Source organism: Rhinolophus sinicus, chromosome 1 (assembly GCF_057876585.1).
Source record: "Rhinolophus sinicus isolate RSI-liver-muscle chromosome 1, RSI-T2T, whole genome shotgun sequence".
NCBI lineage: Eukaryota > Metazoa > Chordata > Mammalia > Chiroptera > Rhinolophidae > Rhinolophus > Rhinolophus sinicus.
Genome location: NC_142501.1, coordinates 179775299 through 179796570, shown reverse-complemented (window position 1 = coordinate 179796570; position 21272 = coordinate 179775299). Strand labels below are relative to the sequence as shown.

Below are 21272 nucleotides of genomic sequence, written 5' to 3'. Positions count from 1 at the left end.
TATTTTATATCATTTTCATGTCAATCATCATTTCATTTCAGTTCCATAACATTTTATAATATGAAATTATTAGCCATATATGATTACATATGTAACCTTATGCATATATAACTTTATAATTATGTATAAAGTTGCATATGTAACCTTATATGTAACTATATATAAATGCATATGTATGTATTACAAGCACAGAATGAGTAGTAGAAAGAGCAAGCCTGATAAGATTTCAGAGAAGTGAGAATGCAGAGTATAATGCTTTGTTAGGTGCCATTTATATACAGTTACTATATGTCATGTAGTATGCATGGTAATGATATATAATATCACACATGAACCAATGAGTATTACCCTCGTTTTAGGGATGAGAACTTTGAAGTCCATTAAGGTTTAGTTGCTTGTCCACAAATTACGCATTTAATGGCAGTAAAGCCAAGATTCGAATCACCAAACACCACTTCTCAAAGAGACGAACTGGAGACAAGGCTAGAAAGATGGAATAAAAAAAGATTGGCCTGAGAGGAAAAGATGCAGTGGTGCCGTGATTGAAAATTTGGAATTTGTCATTTATTCGAAATACAATTGCTGATATTAATGACCTGTTTTTCTATAACACAGAATAATAGAGACAAAGTCCTTGCTGGTTTGAGGTTTTTATTTGTTTTGTGGGAGGTTTTTAATTTTTTTCTTTGAGGACTGACAGCTGTGAGTTATAATGGACTTCTCAAATTTATACATGCCCACTCTCAGCCCACGGAGAGTAGTAAATTGCTCTCATTCTCATGACACATTTAGATCAGAAGAAGAAGGAGGGGGTGCAGCATTGCATTGACTAATTAAAACTAATGTGGATCATGAACCTCCAAAAAGAATTAAGATCAGCAACGATGAAAAGAAAAAAGAGCACACACAGGCAGGTACCTAAACCAGAGGCAGTGGTGACTCAGCTCCTCCGGGGGCTTCAGCCTGCCCCTGAGCTGGGAGAACCCAACCTTTGGTTTGGTTGGGTGAGGAAGGCGGAAGGTGGCACTGGGGTGGTCCTCAGAGAGCCGTGGAAGTGACATAACTCCCAAAGACATACCTGAGAGAGTGGGGACGTGCTTATGTGTCTTCTTACACTAGGCTGGGCATGGTCCCTGGGAATTGCAAACCAATCCTCAGCCACAGCGATCACCAGCTTTGTGATTCTTTATTTCATGTGTTATTTTAGTTGCATTTCAAGCCATGATCTGTCATATCTCTCGTCCCTCCCGCGATCTTACTTTTTAATTGCTTTGGGATGTACGAATCAGAGGTTCAGAAAGTAATTTAGCAGACTTCTGCTCTAGGCAATACCAAAAATCCCCTCTGTAATATTCCTGCCAACCCTTACTCCATTAAGCAAATATTTATTATAGAGTCCTTCTTTTATGTAAATACAGGGGTATGTATCAAGACAGACACTTCCTTACAGTTGAGGAAAACTAGAATGCAGTAATCAAGCAGTTGCGCATTTCACCAATTCTAAAATGTGCTCTTTGCATACTCTAACTTCCCTGGTTTGCCTGGGCCTCACGATCACGGGACAAACAATAGCCATGATACAGTTGTCATTATCTACACATTCACAGACTTGGTCACAGTTCTTATTGTTGTCGCTTTGAGTTATGTGCCTTGTTGGAACTACTTGAGTTGAGTTTAATTGCTGTTTACAATGTCTTTAAAATATTATTTGGCATTGAAATTAAATGTTGTTATGTAAAAAGGCCCAGAAACAGGACAGTGAAGTACATACACATTTAATATTGGAGAAGAAAATATTTACTTTTGGAGGGCTGTCTACTATTTTCTATTTTCATGCAAAGCAAAAGCCATGTGCTTTTCAGGTCCTGAGGAATAACGATTACCATAATCTGATGAAACCCATCGTATTTTCTTACCAGCATACAAGCAGAGGATTGCCTAATACACCAAACAAGAAAATCCAGCAACAAAATCCTGGTTATAATACCGGAGCACTCCATTAAAAACAGTGCATCACGAACACTTTTGATAGCATACATAATGATATTTGGTGAAAAAACGTCAGTGACTGATGTGAAAAAGGATTCTGATGAGTCAAACGCAGGGAAAGCAGATTTAGGAATATATCAAGCAATATTTCTCTTACGACGTATAAAGATTTTTAAGTGATAGAAAAACATTTCATTACTTAATTGTTTAATTAAGTGATACCTAAAATGCAGGTATATCTTATCATCTATGGTGTCTTTTTGTGTGTGTGTGGCTAAACAAAAACACACTTCTTTTTTTATTGGATAAATTTGACATGTAACATTGTGTTAGTTTAAGGTATACAATGTGTTACTTTGATACATTTATATATTGTAATATGATTGCCAATGTAGTGTATCACATTACATAATTATACTATTGTTTATATTCATTATACTGTACGTTAGATCTCTCTGGCTTATTTACTGCTCATTACAAGTTTGTACCCTTAAGCACCATCACTCTTATCCCCCCACCCCACCCACCCTATCCTCTGGTAACCACCATTGTGCTATCTGGTTTTTACAAGTTTAACTTTTTCTATTCCACATGTAAATGATATCATACAGTACTTGTTTTTGTCTATATTACTGTTGATCTCTCCATTTATGTCCGTCAATATTTGTTTTATATATTTAGGTGCTCCTATGTTGGGTGCATAAATATTTACAAGGGTTATGTTCTCTTGTTGGATTGATCACTGTATCATTACGAAATGTCCTTGTTTGCTTCATTGTAACCTTTGTTTGAAAGTCTGTTTTGTCTGACATAAGTATTGCGATGCCAGATTTTTTTTTCATTTCCGTTTGCATGAAATATTTTCTTCCATCCCTTGCCCTTCAGTCTGGTTTAGTCTTCTGATCTGAAGTGGGTCTCCTGTAGGCAGCATATATGTGGGTTTTATTTTCTTTCATTCAGCTACGCATGTCTTTTGATTGGAGCATTTAATCTTTTTACATATAAAGTGATTATTGATAGATATGTAGTTATTGCCATTTTATTATTCATTCATATGTTTTTGTTTTTTTCTTCTTAAAGAAGTCCCTTTAACACTTCTTGTAATACTGGTTTGGTGGTGATGAACTCCTTTAGCTTTTTCTGGTCTTTGATAATTGGTGGTGTCTTAAGGTCATTGAAATATGGTAGCGGCAATCACAATGCAATATGCTTTTTAATCCTCAAAAAGCCCTACAAGGTGAGATATTATTTCAGTTTTACAGGTTAGAACATTGACGTGACTAGCTCAATATCTTAGAAAACTAGTAGTGGTTAAGAAACTGATACTTGGTTAATGTGGCTGCCATTTATTTGAACCAGAGTTCAAGCTGTTTACCCAAATATGTTGCTTTAAGTGAAGAGAATCATTAATCCAAAAGAAGAAAATTAAGGGAGGACACAGGGCTATGATGAAACAATAATAGCAACTTGGTGTTTCACATTTAGCTTGGATATTTCTAGTGTGGGTGAGCTCTTTACACCATACCACCTTGCCATTTCGTTCTGAATGGTTTTCTTGCAAGAAAGGAATCATATATATATATATATATATATATATATATATATATATACACACACACACACACACACACACACACACACACACGCACGCACAAACATATATGACAAATAGGCTTACTTTTAACTTTCATTCATTTTCCTTTATTCTGCCCTCAAAAACACACAAACAAACACACACAAAATCCCAGGAAATAAGCCTGATGTCTCATCCACAAAAGCCTCTCAAATACTCGAGAACAGTTACCATGTCACCGTGTATTTTGGACTAGACATTCTGGACTAGGGAACCCCTGTTTTTTCTCATGCAGTGTGTTTCCAAGGCCCCAAATAACGTTTATCATATTCCCTTAGGGTATTCTGTTTTGTTGGTATCTGTTTAAAAATACAGAGTTCAAAGTGAACTGTTGCATTAGGATTTCCAGCACAGACATGACACATGTTGAGTACGTAGTCATCTAAACCATTCAGGACCTTTTCAAGAGAGTGGTTATGAACCCAGCCCTTTTTCATCCCCATTTTTTCAAAAAAGATTGTTAGGTCATCTCTCAGGGCACACAGCCTACCTGTTAATGGGAGAGGGCTGACTAGAGACATCTGCATGTAAAGGACAGTTCACCATAAGACTCAGGGGCTTGCGGTTGTAGGAGGACGTGTGTACATGGCAGAGATGAGGTGTAGCAGACCGTCCTGAGTCGCACAGGCTGCACAGTGGGACTGCCTGCACATGAACTTCACCTCTGCTGCTTATCAGCTTGGTGAAGGTACTTAACCTTTCTCAGTTCTGTCTGGAAAATGATGGTAAATAATAGTCATACCTCTTAGGCTTTTTGAGGATGAATTGAACGTAAGCAAGTCAAATGCTTAGAAACACTGCTTGACTTACTTCAAGAGCTCAAAGTGTTTTCGTGTGTGAGCATGCACGCACGAGTAGAACTCACATAATTGAATAATAAATCTAGTAGATTCATTTCCTAGGGCTGCCATACAAAGTCCCACTCACTGGGTTGCTTCAAACTGCAGATATTTATTGTCTCACAGTTCTGGAAGCTAGAAATCTGAGGTCAGGGTGTTGGCAGGGCCATGTTCCCTCTGAAACCTCTAGGGAAGGATCCTTCTCTGCCTCTTCCCGCTTCTGGGAGCCCCAGGCCTTCCTTGGCTTGTGGCAACATGAGTCCCATTTCTGCCTCTGTCTTTACATGGCCTCTGTATCTCTGTGTCCATAGTTTATGTTCTTATAAGGACACAGTCGTACTGGATGAGGGCCCACCCTAAGGGAGTATGACCTCATGTTAACCTGATTATATCTGCAAAGACTTTATTTCCAAATAAAGTTACATTCATAGGTACCAAGGCTTAGGACTTGAGCATGTATTTTGGAGGATGCAATTCAACTCAATATCTAGTATCAGACAAATTCAAAACAGAGGAACGGATGTCCCAGAAGCAAGGAGAGTTCAGCAACGGAGGGTAGTGAGAGATCAAAGAACAGGTAATATTTTCAATAGGCATTAGGGGTTTCTGTCAAAATGTAATACAGCCCAAACCAAACTTCTGGGCTAAGATAAAGGAAACTAAGATTCCAGTCCCCTGTAGGGGCAAATTTGGGCCCACATCCTAAAGGACGTGCAGTACTGAACAGGATGTACATCTTACCGAGATGGAAGCTGTAAACCCAAGTGGGCCCTCAGGACCCTGTTCACTTTTGGAAGTGCCTTTCCTCAAACGTGGAATAAACAATATCTTGACAACTGAGGTGTTAATATAGTCTTAACAGCCTCGTAAGCGCAGCATTATAGATTTAGATTGCCTGGCCAGTTTCCAACACACACAGTTAGATTTCACTTATGTAAGATGCGTTTGAATTCTCCCAGGGATGAAAATGTGTTTGCTTTATGATTGAAACACTTAACTAAGAATTTGCTCTGTATAGCCATTAGACATTGTCTGCTCTTGAGAGTTTTACTGCTGCATAAGCATGAGACTGTTAGGTTTGTAAGTTTTTTAAGATACTGTGAATAAAAGGTACATCATAAATAGAGGTTTGTGACAATCATCTATGTGTCTATACCATCAATATTTCCAGAGTAACCAGTCTTGATTTCCCAAGTTGAGGATTTTGACTGAGAGTAAGAAGCAATATGACTGAAATGTTAAGAAACTCATCTCTTTTGTATTTCAGTCAGAAAGTCTTGTAAATACCATGTTAATGACAACTGTGGAAAGAGAAATATGGAAAGTGTGCTTAACGTAGAGTTCCCTAATCCTTACAGGAATTTGAATCAATGTAAGATTAGATCATCCCCTCAGTGGGTTTTTATATAGTTGTTTCGTTTCCAGTTTTCCATGCCTTTCTAACACTTGATCTTTGTATGAAAACGGCTGCCATCTTCAGAGATATGAGTCATGGTACTTAAAATGTTTTCACCATATTTTAGACATCATAGGATGCAGTAGGAGAAGAGCAGAGTCTTGGCATGCTCAATTTTTGCATTCTAAGACCTGACCTTTCACAGTGGTTCATTACATGTATTAATTTAGCTCATGCACTAGGCTAGCAGACTCCACAGTGTCTAATTTCATTTTGGCTTTTTTCTTTTTGTAAGTATTATGTGTATGTTTGCCTATATATGTATATGTGTGTGTGTGTGTGTGTGTCCGTCCGTGGGCACACACAATTCTGTGGACACAGTGATTGATTCTGGAGTGAGCAGGGGACAATTCACAGTTGTTCCATGGCTGTTTCGCTGGAATTGGTGGGTCCACCTCTGGTTTCAGCATGCTGGCAGAATGTGATGTGGCGGACACTCAGAGTCAGTCTAACTACTACAGCAGGAGAAAATAAGACGAGTGCGTAGAGAGAAGCGGATTTGAGAGTGAAAGTGAGGAAGCGTCATTGAAGCCCAGATCCATTTATGCCTGAAGCCCATGTTTGTATTTTACTGCATTGTATGGGGGGTACTATGCGTAGTGATATTTGTGAATTACGGATGTTCAAAGGTCTTGGGAACAGATCCTTCTTGTGGCTTAAGGATGTGTAGCATCTTATGCCCTCCCACTGATGTGCAGACAAGCATTTAGACTTCACGGCTGTCTTTGAGGCTTTGATGAATTCTGTTTCTCTGTGTTTTAAGACACATTGAAACTCCTGCTTCATTTTAAATACATTATATTTACAAACCGTGGAAAAAGCATTGTGTGCATCAATTAATAATTCAGAACCTGTGAATGTTTAGCTACTTTAAAATAATGAATATCAGTTAAGGGACTTCATAACTGATGGAAATTTAAAAACGTAATAAAAAATGTGCTGCTACTCAACACCAAAATAGTAATTTCAATATAATTTATTCATATGTAATTTCTATTTTAAATATTTCTGCAGTTATTTTTTTTTCTGATTCAGTTGTATTGTTTGAAAAGAGGTGAATGAGAAACCAGTGTCACTTTTCTTACACTTTGCATCTACAGATGTAAAATTGAGACCATCAGCTATCCATTAGCTAGGATTAAATAAAAGAAGGCAAAATACTAATAGAATATATACAAAACTGTTTATCCAGACTGATGCTCAAAATGGTATTTTAACGTTGAAAATATTATTGTGGTCAATTATTGAGGGAAACAGCTCCGATGCAGCACAGCTAAAGAGAGCTGTGGTATCACAGACATAGGGAACTCACCTTGAGTTACTAACCCGGCCACTTACGACATAATCAGATTTAATATTCACAACGACTGTGCTTGGGAGCTGTTGCTGCCCTTATTCTACACATGAGGAACGTGAGGCTTGCAGAGGTAGAGTGACTTACCAGAGGTGAGGTAGAATCTTTCCTCTTGCCCAGATCCCTTCAATGACTCCTCGTTGGATGAAGTTCAAACTTCCTAACTTGGATGACCAAACCCTTACTATCTGCTGTGTTAATTTGTACAGGTTTATCTCTTCATGTCTGACCTAGACTCCCAAGTTTACAGGTCTTTAAGTTGCTAAAATTTGTCACAAGTTTTGTCTTCAGTTGTGAGCAGTATTCCCTGTTCCCGACCCCACCATTCAGTGACTGCCTCCTTCATTCTTCAGGTTTCAGTGTAAGCACCACGTCCTCCAGGAAAGTTCACCAAGGCCACCATGCCCATTGTATTGTTCATTCATTCATCAAAGGTTTATTGAGGATCCCCTTTGTCCCAGGCACTGTCCTAGGTACTAGGAATGTGACAATGAACAAAGAAGAAAAAAACCTCTGTCTTTATAGCTGGTACTCTAGTATTATTATTTAGTTCAGTGTCCCTCATTCAATGCTTACTTCAGTGAGGATTGAGTATGTCTGAGTTGTTCTGTTACATTCTCAGGATCTAACACAATAGGATATTGCAGGAATGTAACAGGCATTTAATATTTATTGAATTGGAGCACAAGTGAATAACTTCATTTACTATTTAATTTCCAATGTTGTGTCGAAGTATAAGAATGTTCTGTTGGCCCCTTTATCTCTTCACACTGCCACTATCAAAATACAAGACTTCATTGTCTTATGACTATTATTGTAGTGAATCTTTAATTGGAAGTAACCTTGCTTTCAGATTTTCTACATCATTGGATTCTCCATAGAGCTGTCAGATTTATCTTCTTTCATTACTTGGGTTGTTCTCTTCCTTAAAACTTCTCATGCTGAATTCCAAGTCCCCTTCATAATCGAATGTCACCTTTCTGCTCTAATTTACCTTCTGTTCTTTCACATATACTTTCTAATCAGTCCTTTTTTTTTTTTTTTTTTTTTTTTTTTTGCAATCCACTTATTCTGGTTCATTTGCACTTTTCTACCCACAGATCCCTTCTTCTTATTTTCAGCTTACTACAAATTTTACCAACATTGCAAGTCACTTCCCTTTAGTAAGTCTTCTTTGACAATGTCAGCTAACCTTTATTTCCATAATTTCTGATTTCTCATAAGACTGCTGGCTGTATCAGTAGTATTCCTAAACAAATTTTAAGCATCAGAATCTACCCCCCACTTTTACCACCACAGCACACACACAGAGACATGCATGCGCACGCACACACACACACACACAGAAAGAGAGAAATAAACTGTATATGGAACTCCAAGATAAAAAAATAATAATAATAAGAGCAGAGCTTATTGTAATAATGACTCCTAATGCTCTTCATGTACCATTTGCAGAACACATTTGAAGCCAATGTGTGACCTCAGTCACACTGGTCTTTGCTTAGTCTTACTGTTAGCAAGAGAAGGTCAAAAGTGGTAAGGATGACTTAACACTGCTGAGAGGAAAATTACTTATTCATGAAATAGAGGAAAGGATCATACTTGCCGTGGCAAACATTTCAAGCCCCGTGCTTTTGGCTTCTTACCACTTCCTAGGAAACATCTGTAGGAAACAGAGAATAGAGTCTGATTTTATTCCTTTCTCTAGTTCTGAGACATTTGAAATGTTAGAGAGCCTCTAGGCTAGGTCTCTCTGAAACTGTTCTAGCCATCACATGTCACATGTCCAGAGGCCATGGAGTGAAGTCCATGGTCCAAGGCTAGTGTCTTCTTATTGATAAAAGGTCAAATCAGCAGCAGTTAAGTAGTTGGAAACCCCATTTGGTCCCTATTTGTATGTGTAAGTCTTATATCCCAAGTATACCTTATGTATCTTGAGAGAATTGTATTTGTAGTCCTTTACTATAAAATTATGTATTCTTTAATTATTTCATAATACTATAAGCTTGTCTTCCCACCTATTTGAAATAATGACTTTTTTAATTCTCCATAGCACCTATCACATAGGAAGTACTTAATATTAGGTTGGTGCAAAAGTAATTGCAGTTTAAAAGGTTAAAAATCATTGCAAAAAACGCAATTACTTTTGCACCAGCCTAATAACTGCATGCTAATTAAGACTGAGTAAATTTTCCTAGTTTATGAAATTGTTGTATAAGATTTTTCACAATTTGTCCACTCTGCCATGTGAACTCTCCATATAAAGTAACAATTCATCATCATAAGACAAATCAAGTGTTCTTGTGTAAAATGTAGTTCAAATTGTGACATGACTAATAACAAAGAGATTTCATATTTAAAAAGATAGCCTTATTATGTATTAAGAACACTTAAAAATCATTGTTTAAAATACATTAAACAAGGAATATAGGAGATGGAAAAGTTCTGGAAATATAATAAAGTAAATCTGTAAGGAAATATAACTTAAAATTATGTGATTTTATAAAACAAACTTTTCCTTAGTAAAAAAAAAATCAGGTTAACTCACCAAACACATTATGAACATGTTTTTTATTTTTTTTTTACATTTTTGTCAAAGGAAAGGAAAAAAATTGATTGACAACCTTGATTGGTCTTTTTAGCAATTCAAATACATATCAAACATTCAACCTTTTTAATTGATGAAAATTAAACTAAATTTGAAATTATGATTACTAATGAATCACAAGTTATGATGACTTCGCAGCTATTTTCTGTTTTCCAAACACCTGCATTAATTTGCCATGATCACTCAGTTTATATGCCATATGTAATAATGTTAGACAAACATGATTTTTGCATAATTTAATTAGATATTTGTCAAATGCTGAAAAAACAAGAAACATAAGATATGTTCATGTTCAAATTAGAGACAAGCATATATGTAAATGTACAGCATATACAAAGATTTTATGGATGCTATGATTTGAGTTAATTTAGGTAACTGTGACCCCTGTTTTTTTCATAGAGATAAATAAAACTAATGCTTTGTATCACTGTGAAATATAATTTCCATAAAAGAAATCTTCAGTTGAAGGAATATGAGGTCTAAATTCAGATTTGAGATAACCTGTCACAACTTTTCAAAGTTTTAAACTGATACCTCCTTCAGATAAACAGAACAATCTCATACCCTTTCTTAATATAGTTTGAAATTTCAAAATAAAAACATCATTACTAAAAGTAAATGCAAAGTACGTATAATTTGACATTTATTTTGCGAAAAATTGTATATTCTCCTGTCTCTGTTAAGAAATTTGGCAGATTAGGTAAGCAGGCAATGGAATGATTTACCCATAGAAAATGTTTACGGGAGCCCTAAGTTTTAAACTCATTTTTCTTGACCATAAACCAGTGCTCAGAAGTTTCAGAATGGAGAGGGAAATACTCTGATGTCAGGAAGCCAATACATTTTAGCACCATTTTGTGAAAGTACGCATATGTCTTCTCATGTAAAGATGCTGTAAAGTTCTTGAGACCACATTTCAGGCCTTCCATTTTCTTCATTGTACCAGTATAAGAGAACACAAGTAAAAGTAATCAGTCTTTGATGTTGTTTACACATCCTTTTAATATAGCATATTTAGTAAATATTTCATGTTTCAATGTTTTATTCATTTTTTTTTTCAGATACTAGCCGAATAAATCTGAAATATCTGCTTAATAAAAGATAGATAAGGAAATGCTCTATTAAAGAAAACTAGGCAGACTTAAGAAATAAGCTTAATTGCTTTGTTAGAAATATTTTCCAGAAAATACTTTTTCTTAACTAATTTTCAAATGAATATGTTCTAACATGTCTGAGTTGTTCATATACTTTTAATAATTGCTGAATTAAAACTTCCATTTCCAAATATGCCTCATATAACAAAATAAGTTTGTATATTTTTACTGAGGAAATGGTAGCATTCATTTAATCCTTCTTTTTATTAAGTCATTTAAGGTTTTTTTGTTTGTTTGGTTTTTGGGATAGCACTTATTAGCTTTGTTCACTTATTAGTCGGCATGAATAGAGCTGACTACTTGAAAGTAGTGATAGCATAAAACCCCTTCTAATATACCCACTGCCTGTAATTGCCAAATTAATGATGACTATGTGGACTTTGGAATTAAATACCATTAATTTGCTTTCCTTGAATTTTAAAAATATTGAAAACAAAATATTTTAAATTGTTAAAATTTGAGGAGTAAGTATCATCACAAGATAAGATGACTCACCTTTTTCCTATTTAGCAGATTTTTCTTAACTGAATTTTCCAAAAATCTAATAAGCGTTGATGTTTAAAAAAATCCATTTGCTGAAATACCTTGTATTTCTTCGATTTACTATGTCACTTTCTGCTTTTAAAATGTTACTACCCTTACACAGCCATGGAACAGAATGGTCTTATAAATGAGCTTTGCTACAAGAGAATATGAGGCTCTCTGGAAACTCGTCACGGTGCTGCTCCCACTGAAAGATCGGGAACATCACTAAAGCCATTTGGAGATATTTCCACTCTTAGAAAATGGAACTTGGGGAGCATGAGACCTAGTCTATTTGATTTCAGCTATAACAGCTTTCAACATATGCTAGCATGTATTTGGATAAAAAGTTGACAAAAAAAGAGCAACTTTTTGTATGTTTTATTTATGGCTACCTTGGTTATAGCTACTTAAATCACCTATCTAAATCTGGCAAAACATTCAAGATATTTCTTAGGTAGACAACCTCTGGAGTAGCTGCCATGTCTACGATTTCATGTTGTGTCAATACATTCCATGTGCCACACAGCATGTTAAGCTTTTTTTCCTCTTATGTCATTTAATTAAACCTATGTTAAAAAGGTCTATTATGAAGCCCCTTACAGATGAGGCATCTGAGGTCTCCTATAAAGATTAAGTATCTTGTCTTACTTACGCAAGTGGCAATTTACAAAGTAGGATGGTCAAAGCCTAAAGAAATGTCATAAAAAGAATAGAGTGTGCCTATATAAAGGAGGACACTGGGGAAAGCAAATTGGAAAAGTCCATGGGTTCTATACATAATAAAGCTGATTCAGGGAGAATGAATAAGAAAGTGATTAACGAACAAGCCATAGCTTATTGACTAAGGTCAATCAGGAGGAATACACATACAGCCAAAATACTAACAAATAGCAATTATGAAACCGAGAGGTGTAGCTTCATACTCGGCATTCTTAACCATTACACTATACTGCCTCTCCCCAAGGAAAAAATAACATCCAGGAAAAAAAGAGTACTGTGGCCACAGCTCCCAAACAGTTAAAACAAAACAAAACAAAAAAACTCAAAAATTTAGGTTTGAAAGGCCCAGGACGTGAACATTAAGGATGGATCTGTAACTCCCAGATCTGATTACAGTAATTAGAGTCCATCTTTCAGGATTCTGGAGGGAGTGTTCATGGGAATCTGAAACCCGGGATTAGTATTTCAAAAAGTGAAGAGAATAATCATTCATTTATAAATAAATATATACAAGTACTTAAGTTATCAATTTTTATTTTTTTTTTTACATTTGGCTGAAATTATATCAAATCATAGTGTTCATCCAATACTCTTGATTGGTGATGACAATTGGGGGTGTAGTGAACTACATAATGTAAACAAATCCACATATCAAGTAACCTAGTTTCCAGGACTGACCAAACTTGGACACATGAACAGAGTGATGACAAATTCAATTAAATACCACTATAAGTATCATATATACTTACTTATTACTTATCACAGCCATGACGATGACTTAAATAGTTCCGTAATGTTACTACGAATCCTTAATAATTAGGCACTTTCTTAAAATCTTGATTGTTGCTGAAATGGAAAAATCATGATAACAGATGGAAAAAAATGCATTCTTGTTCAATACATTAAGTTCTTCCAGTAAACAAAATCTTGTAAAGCATTCATCCCATGAAGGGGGGAAAAAAAAAAAAGAAAACTAATCTCAATGGTGAGAATACTCACCTTTAGATTAAAAAAAAAGATAAACACAAGTTTCAATAATTTATTTCTCTATTGATTGGAACGTACTGTGGACACACCGTGGTGCTGTGTATGTTTGGTCCTATACAATCGGTTTTAAAATGCAGACTATTCTAGTTTTTTTTCCATCTGGTTTTAGTTATTAATTGAGATCTAAGGGCTTCATGAAGGACTTAGTACTACTGGATTGTTGTGCTTTTTATTACCTATTGTAATCTACAATATATTCTGCTCTTGTTTTTTCAGTTGTCCTGTTAACATTTCTCATTAACACCGGCTAACAGTTTACGTCTTCATGAAACAGCATTATAAATATAAATAAATGTTTGAAATTATTGCGATTAATCTATACTGATGCCATTATTGTTTTGTATTTAATTTCATAGTTTCTTTTTTCTTTTAAAATGCTTGAAATTTTGGTGTTTAGGAAACTTTTATTTGATTTAGAGAGTTTTTGTTACTGTTTGATGCTAGCAAACAACAGTACCCTGGTTAAAAAAATCTATATTTTGTTTTTAACAAAGTACCTCATAATGTTTAACATTTGAAAAATAATATTCAGCATGGGGAAATATTATTTTGAAGTGTACCTCTTTCATGAATTAAACCCCTCTTATTTTTTGTTGGTTAGTTTATTTTACAATTGAAGATTTCTAAGGGTAAGTGAATGCTGTAATAAAACTTACTTTTATCTCAGTAATTGCCTAATTTCAGAAGTTTACACATTCTGCTAATAAACTACATATATTTGGGCTGGCTATTTTGTACTTGAATTTATCATCCACTAAAGATTACATAAGCCTCGATTATCAAGAGTGGGAAACAGATACCGGGTATGTACTTGTGTACCCACTGTGTATAACCTCTAAACACAAGATCTTTCTCTGCAAAATTTCAGATTTTGGGAAAGAAAACAGCGTTGTAGCAGATAGGGCATTCAAAATCCAAACCAATAAATTGAATAGATTAATCCTCTCATGCTGAGAATTAGACTTAATGATAGTGCCTTAACATTAGAAATTTTATTTTCTTGGGAAAATGTGGCTATTATGGAAAAATATTGGTTTGAATTAAATAAAGCTGAAAGTAGAATGGAACTTTAATGGTGAAAATTGCTCGGCGATTCAGTAATGTCTTTTCTAAAAGAAAAATTACAATCTATTAGTTTAGTATAAACTGGAAAAACTGGTAGAAGAAGTTATTCTATTTCATGCAAGTCTTCCAAGATGATAAAAGCCAGTCTTTTGGAGGAACTAAAAGGTCTTTATAGAAAAATAAATAGTGAGTCAAAAATTAAAAGCACTTGACTTCTAAATCATAGTACCAATGCAACTTTGAAATGTTGGTCCATTAAAAATCTATTTTTCATCTGCAATTTATTGTTTGATAGTTTTTTGTTTGTTTTTTAACAACTTACTCCTTTATTCCCAGGCATCCTGATTTGTATAAACTTTAACCTGGAATTCTATGATATTATGACATTTTTGCTTAGCGTTAGCAAGAAATTGAACCAATGATGTTCTTTGATGTATTTCCTTTTTATAGCCAAATAAACAAGACCAAGTGTGTAAGTCTGAGCATTAATTAAACGTTATTTTAAGTGTTTTATATGAAAGTATATATTTTATATTACATTTTAAAATATGTTTACTACTCAGTAGGATGGCAGTTTTATCAGAGTTTTTTAAAAGCTATCAGTTGCATAGCAATCATACTGGGACTTCATCCTAGTATGTTCAATACTGCCTACTGTTTACATTTTCTAATGTAATTTCATTGTCAGTGTGAATGTAGAAACAATGGAATTCTTTCAAAAAAATAATTTATAATGGATATACTTATTTGCAGATTCACTAAATTCATTTAGACATGCATACCTAATTACACATATGATATATCCATGGTTGTTGTTTTGAACACCTATCCCTTCTCATTGGAGAGTTACAAGCATTTCTCTAGTCAGGAGATATAAGGGAAAGTTTGTTCCTGGTTGTAGTTATCTTTCCAACTTCCTCCTTCCTCGGCCTGAGATTATTTTCTGAAGGGCCTGTTTGTCCTCAATGCGCTGGCCATTATCTTCTCTCCTTAGCAATGTGCTGGTTTTAGGGACTCTCAGACTTGCTCTGTGACTGTTTCATTGTCCAGCTTACTCAGCTCCCTACAAAGAGCCCGTTGTTAACTGCCCCAGCTGTTTATTGCCATTTCTCTTTAGCACTACTTTCCTTTAATCTACTGCGAGTAAAGTCTTCAATTTGTTTAATGACTCCCTAACTGCTGTACTGACCACTAATCTCCAAATAATTCCTCCTTTGTGGTGGGTGGCTTCACACACACACACACAAACACACACGCATATGCACATTCATTCATGTTTATATATACTTGAACCCCCTATGCCTGTGATTTCAAAGCTCAATAACTAGGTCACCAGCAATGACATTAGAAATAAAGACAATTCCCTTCCCTAAGAAATACAAATTTCTTTCTGTATGTTACTTTCTGTTTTCTACTTCAAAATTCTGTACTCCCCTTCAGACGACTTGGATCAAAAGTTGTTGGCACCATTCATGTGTGAGAATCGTTTCCAATACTGTTTTATTTTATGTGGGCTAGACTCATCAAAGGAAGAAAGTGATATTAAAAGGCAATTACTCAAAAGTAATTGTTTGCTTAGGTATCACTTAGCAGTTGATTATTTTGGCACAATTTGTGTGTCTCCTGCTAATAGAAGAGAGAAATGTAAGAAGTGTGTAAGCATCGCAGGACGTTAGTCACTCTTGCACCGTTAGTTGTCCTGAGGATGTTAGAGTAGCCATATTCAAAACCAATTTAGTCACCTCATTTAGGGAAATAACCCAGACGGAGATAATGACATTGCCACTGTCTCACCAAATGGATTCAACAGCTCAGTGTACCCGGTAGTTCTTACTTCTCCAGTATAAAAACAACCATCATGTTGTGGCACATTATGTTGCCAATGGGTAAGGGTAGCAGTGATCCAGAAAAGAGAAAACAAAACCCTGTGTTTTATTTTATTATTTTTGGTGTGCTCATTTCATTAAATGACATAATTCTACACATTTCTGATGGAAATATGTACAGTTCTGTTAATAATCTATTGAAGACATAATTTTTTTAGCACGTTCAGTCACATGGATTGCTCTTCAGAGAGATTAGAAGTGCTGTTAGACTTGAATGATGGTCTTGTATTGTGGTTATGTATTGATGATTATGTGTTGGTCCTGTATTGTGTACGGGAAGCCATTGTCAGGACAGAATATGGAGAGGTCGAATGGTTTCTTATAGGCAAAGGTATCAGACAAGGGTGTATTTTAACTCCCTATTTTTTTAAATTTGTATGTAGAACATTATCGTATGAGAAACTGGGCTAGACTCATGAGAGGGGGGAATGAAAATTGGTTGAAGAAATATCAATAACTTAAGATATGCAGATGACACCACCTTAGTGGCAGACAGTAGCAATTTGAAATGACTTCTGATGGAACTGAAAGAAGAAAGTGCCAAAGTAGGACTGCATTTGAACATGAAGATGTCAAAAATCATGGCTACAGAAGAAATACACATTTTTAACACATTTAATTTGAAATTGTTAATTATTTTAATATATTTATTTATTTAATATATTGTTAATATATTTAGCTTACTTTGGTTTAGTCATCAATCCAAATGGAGATTGCAACCAAGAAATCAAGAGAAGGCTGAGACTTGGAAGCACAGCAATGAGTGAATTAGGAAGATCATCAAGAACAAAGCTATGTCATTAGAGACTAAGGCTAAGATCATCCAAATCCTGTTATTCCCAGTTACTACCGTGTTTCCCTGAAAATAAGACGCAGTTGGACCATTAGTTCTAATGTGTCTTTTTGGAGCAAAAATTAATATAAGACCCGGTATGCTATATCATATCATATATCATATCATATAAGACGCAGTCTTATATTAAAATAAGACCGGGTCTTACATTAATTTGTGCCCCAGAAGACACATTAGAGCTGATGGTCTAGCTACGTCTTATTTTTGGGGAAACACGGTATGTACGGATGAGAAAGTTGGACAGTAAAGAAGGCTGATAAGGAAAAAAAAACCTGATGCATAGGAAATACGGTATTGGAGGAGAGCTCTACAGATACCCAGGACTGCCAGGAAGGTGAAGAGGTGGGTCCTAGAGCAAATTAAGCTTGAAACATCTCTGGAGGCAAAAATGGCAAAACTGAAACTACACTACTTTGGACACATCATGAGAAGGCAGGGTTCTTTGGAAAAGACAGTCATGCTGGGAAAAGTGGAAGGCAGCAGGAAAAGAGGAAGACCAAATATTAGGTGGATTGACTCCACAAAAGAAGCCATAGGCTTGCATCTCCAGGAGCTGAGCAGGGCTGTTGGACACTGTGGACATCGCTCATTCATAGGGTCACCAGGAGTCGAAGTTCACTAAACATCATGTAACAACAACAAGGAGTACCTTTATTACCTGTATTGTGCTTCTATGCTTTTGGGCGCTTTTTCAACATTGTGGTTCTGTCATTGCTGGCCCCTATTTGGGTACCCTGCCCACCAGCAGTGTTCCATTGGGAATGTAAAGCAAATAACGGGAAACTAGAGGAATGCAGGAAGCAAAAGTGTATGTTGGTGAAGAAAGAGCTTGCCTGAAGGCATAATAGAACTTGTCAAAGCATGGTTGTTCTAGAAGTGCTGTTAAAACCAAGTGACAGTGCAGATGAAATGACCTAATCTCGGGGAATTGATGACTGTGACAGCCAAGCAGATAGCTTACCTTATTAGCTGGCATTTGTTGTACTGTACTTCTCTTTGGACACCAGTGTCTTAGGTTCTCAACAGGATGGAGGGTGGGGGCCATGACATTGCATAACGGTAGCTTCCACTCTCCATCCTCTTGGGTACCTCGGTTTGATTCCTGAAGTTTGATATCAAAATAGTGCATGTTCCCAGATACCAGGACATTGGCATAACTCTGTTACCTTAAAGGTGAAATGCAACAGGCCTGAGCAATAGCTACCCTCAGAGGCCCCAAAAGAAATTTGATCTTTGTTACCATTTTTGTTAGGTTCATCCCTCTCTCCTATATCTCATCAAAGAATTACTTCAGTATTATCCTTTCACATAATAGGAAATCCTTGTCTCATGGCAACCTGGAGTAAGCACTGAAAGTAGTTGCCTTTCAAATATATATATATATATCTCCCCCAGGTATAATTTATGTGAGGGGAGCCATGCAGACTGAGTGTGCCAAGACAGAAACTCAAAAGTATAGATAAGAATTATCTAAGAGCTTGTTATAAACCTGTATCTCTGAAGATTTTGATTCAGGGCAGAGAAGTCTATAGTTTCAAAACCTCCCCAGGTGTTTCTGATGTAGTACCAGGTGAGGAAATCACCATACAATGTGTGGGTACCCCACATCCTACTCCAGTCTTGAACATTGTTTTGAAAAGTGTTACTTAAAGACTTAAAACAAGCACCATCTCAGACATGTTGAAAGCCTTTGGCTTCCACCAAAGCAAACCACAGACCTGTCATCCATCTCTGCCCATCCCAAGGGCACCTCAAAATCTCTGACATCTTAGTTCATGGATTTCTAAATTAAGCACGGCACAGGCCTACTGGGAGAATCCTGGGGCAGCACATGTTTCATATGTACCTACTGGGTGGTAGGCACAGTTCTTGACACTGGTGAACGAGACTGATATGTTACCCAACCTCTTAGAGGTTATACTCCAGTGGGGAGAATCAAAGGAGGAATACACATGCCAATAAATCAAGATAATTCCTGTGAAGAAAGTAAAACAAGGTAATCGGACAAAGAATGATTTCAGAGAGGGGTAGCTCCTTTATTTAAGGTGGTCAAGAAAGACCTCCTTGCCCATGTGCCATGTAGCTGAGACCTAATGGATGAAAAGGAGTCAGCCTGTGAAAATCCAAGGGAGAAAGAAACTTGACTTTTTTGAGACAGAGAAAACTGGCTTCTAGGGAACAAGATGGGTGAATGGGATGGTAACTAGCTAAAATGGCTTTATCTTAAACTGATCTGTGAAATCCTTTGGTCTCCTAATAAAAATCTCTCCATTCTTCAGATATATTTTATTTGAGTTACTGTTTTCTTTTGTTAGGCTTTGAATTTTGTTATAATTACATGTGGAAGTTGTTTTCCTTTGCTGAATGTTATCATAAGTGGTCCTTACTGTGTAAAAGCATGATTTGAATTGTGGGCGTTCTAAGGTAAAGTGAGGGATAATGGGGCCTTCATATAAGTAACTGGATTTCAAGGTATTTGTTTTCCATGCTGAGTTTATAGCAATTGCTCTGCTGTTTTATATCATCAAGTAAGATCCAATAATTGCACTGATCTAGTATATCATTGAGATTATCTCTTTTCACGTAGTTATTATAGGCCAGAAAGAAGAGCTCACTTTTCGGTTTTTATAAAATTGCATATATGATAATCTACTTCTGTCCTCCAACAAAAGAAAAGATATCCTTAATGTTTGCATTGCCTAGAGCCCATTTATTTGTAAAATTTTGTAATTCTGGCTGCCAGATTATGCTATAGTTGTATGTCAGTTGCTAAAATCACTTGACTTCTAACCCATAGTCCACAACCTGAATTAATGTCTTAGTATTTATGTCATTGACATAGAGAAATAAAAAAATAATTGTCCTTGAATTTTTAGCCATGGCCAGGAATTAAAATAGAGGGATCAAAAAGAGAAAAATGGATAGGAAGGATGAGAAAGGTAAAGAAGATGCTCCAGGATGCCTTTCCCTCCTTCCTCCAACCCCAAGCACTAAAATCCCATTTTCTCGGGCACCTTGATATATTAGATACAACTATTTTGAAATGGCACTTTGATATAACATTTATCAAGTTCATATTAGGTTATAGGACCTCTTCTATACCCATTACAATAGTAACATATTTCTCACAATAGCCCAGTAAGGTAAGACACTATTCACTGACACATTCATACTATGATCTCTTAGTGTTCAAGAAACAGCCAGTGATGTTCATGATTTAATTGCAGAATCATTATAAAATATTCAATATCTTTACATATATAAAACATAAAATATTAAAAACATAATGTGGTTTACAGCAAAAGATTTAACTTAGGCAAATCTGAATTTAAACCCTGGATCATCCATGTTTAACAGTGACCTTGCCTAGCCACATAACGCTCTTAGCTACATAACCTCTCTTAGCTCTTTTACTTGTATGACGGGTGTCTGTGTGTTTGAGCTTTGAAAAATAGTAAGTGAAATAGCAAGTAGTGAATAAGTGGTTTTTTAAGAGACTACATAGCTCTTTCAAGAATTTTGGTTTGAAAGAGAAGATGAGAAAATTAAATATGAATTCCTGGTGATTTTTTGTACTTTTTTTTTTTAATGTCATGATTTATTTTTTTAGTATTTAACATCTGATATTAGAGTGCATCTTATAAAAAATGGTCTTTTAGAGTTTAAATTTAATTGTTTCTTAGTGTATATAATATAGTGATATGTTTTTTAAATATAATTATGTGTTTTATAGTTGATGGCATTTTAGATTCAATTGACTAGTTTTTATGATACATATCAACAGTTTTTTTTCTTCAGGAAGCAGTAACATTTAGTAATAATACAGTCAGACTTCAGTTGTATATAGATTATGTCAAATTCCTGAACCTTTATTGTCCTCACCTCTTATCTGCAAAAGGAAACGTCTATCCCACAACATTGTTAAATTAGAAAATGTGTATACATTTCTTAGCACCATGTCTGATGTGGAATTGTTAAATACACAACAGTAATAGCCGTTATTGTTATTATTATCTTTATTTTTCCAGTCAATCTGTGAATTAGTAGACCTGGATACTAGAGCCAGGGTTGCCACTAATTAACTTTGGAATCTCTGTCTCATTTTCCTGTTTTGCAAAAGAATTTTTTGGCTAAGATGACCTC

General features: G+C 35.6%; 1 protein-coding gene across 4 annotated transcripts in view; it reads left to right on the top strand.

Moving 5' to 3' along the window:
- The window catches only part of PPP3CA (protein phosphatase 3 catalytic subunit alpha), a 296940-nt gene that overhangs the window by 199895 nt on the left and 75773 nt on the right, over window positions 1-21272 (top strand). The gene's annotated exons all lie outside the window — the stretch shown is intronic.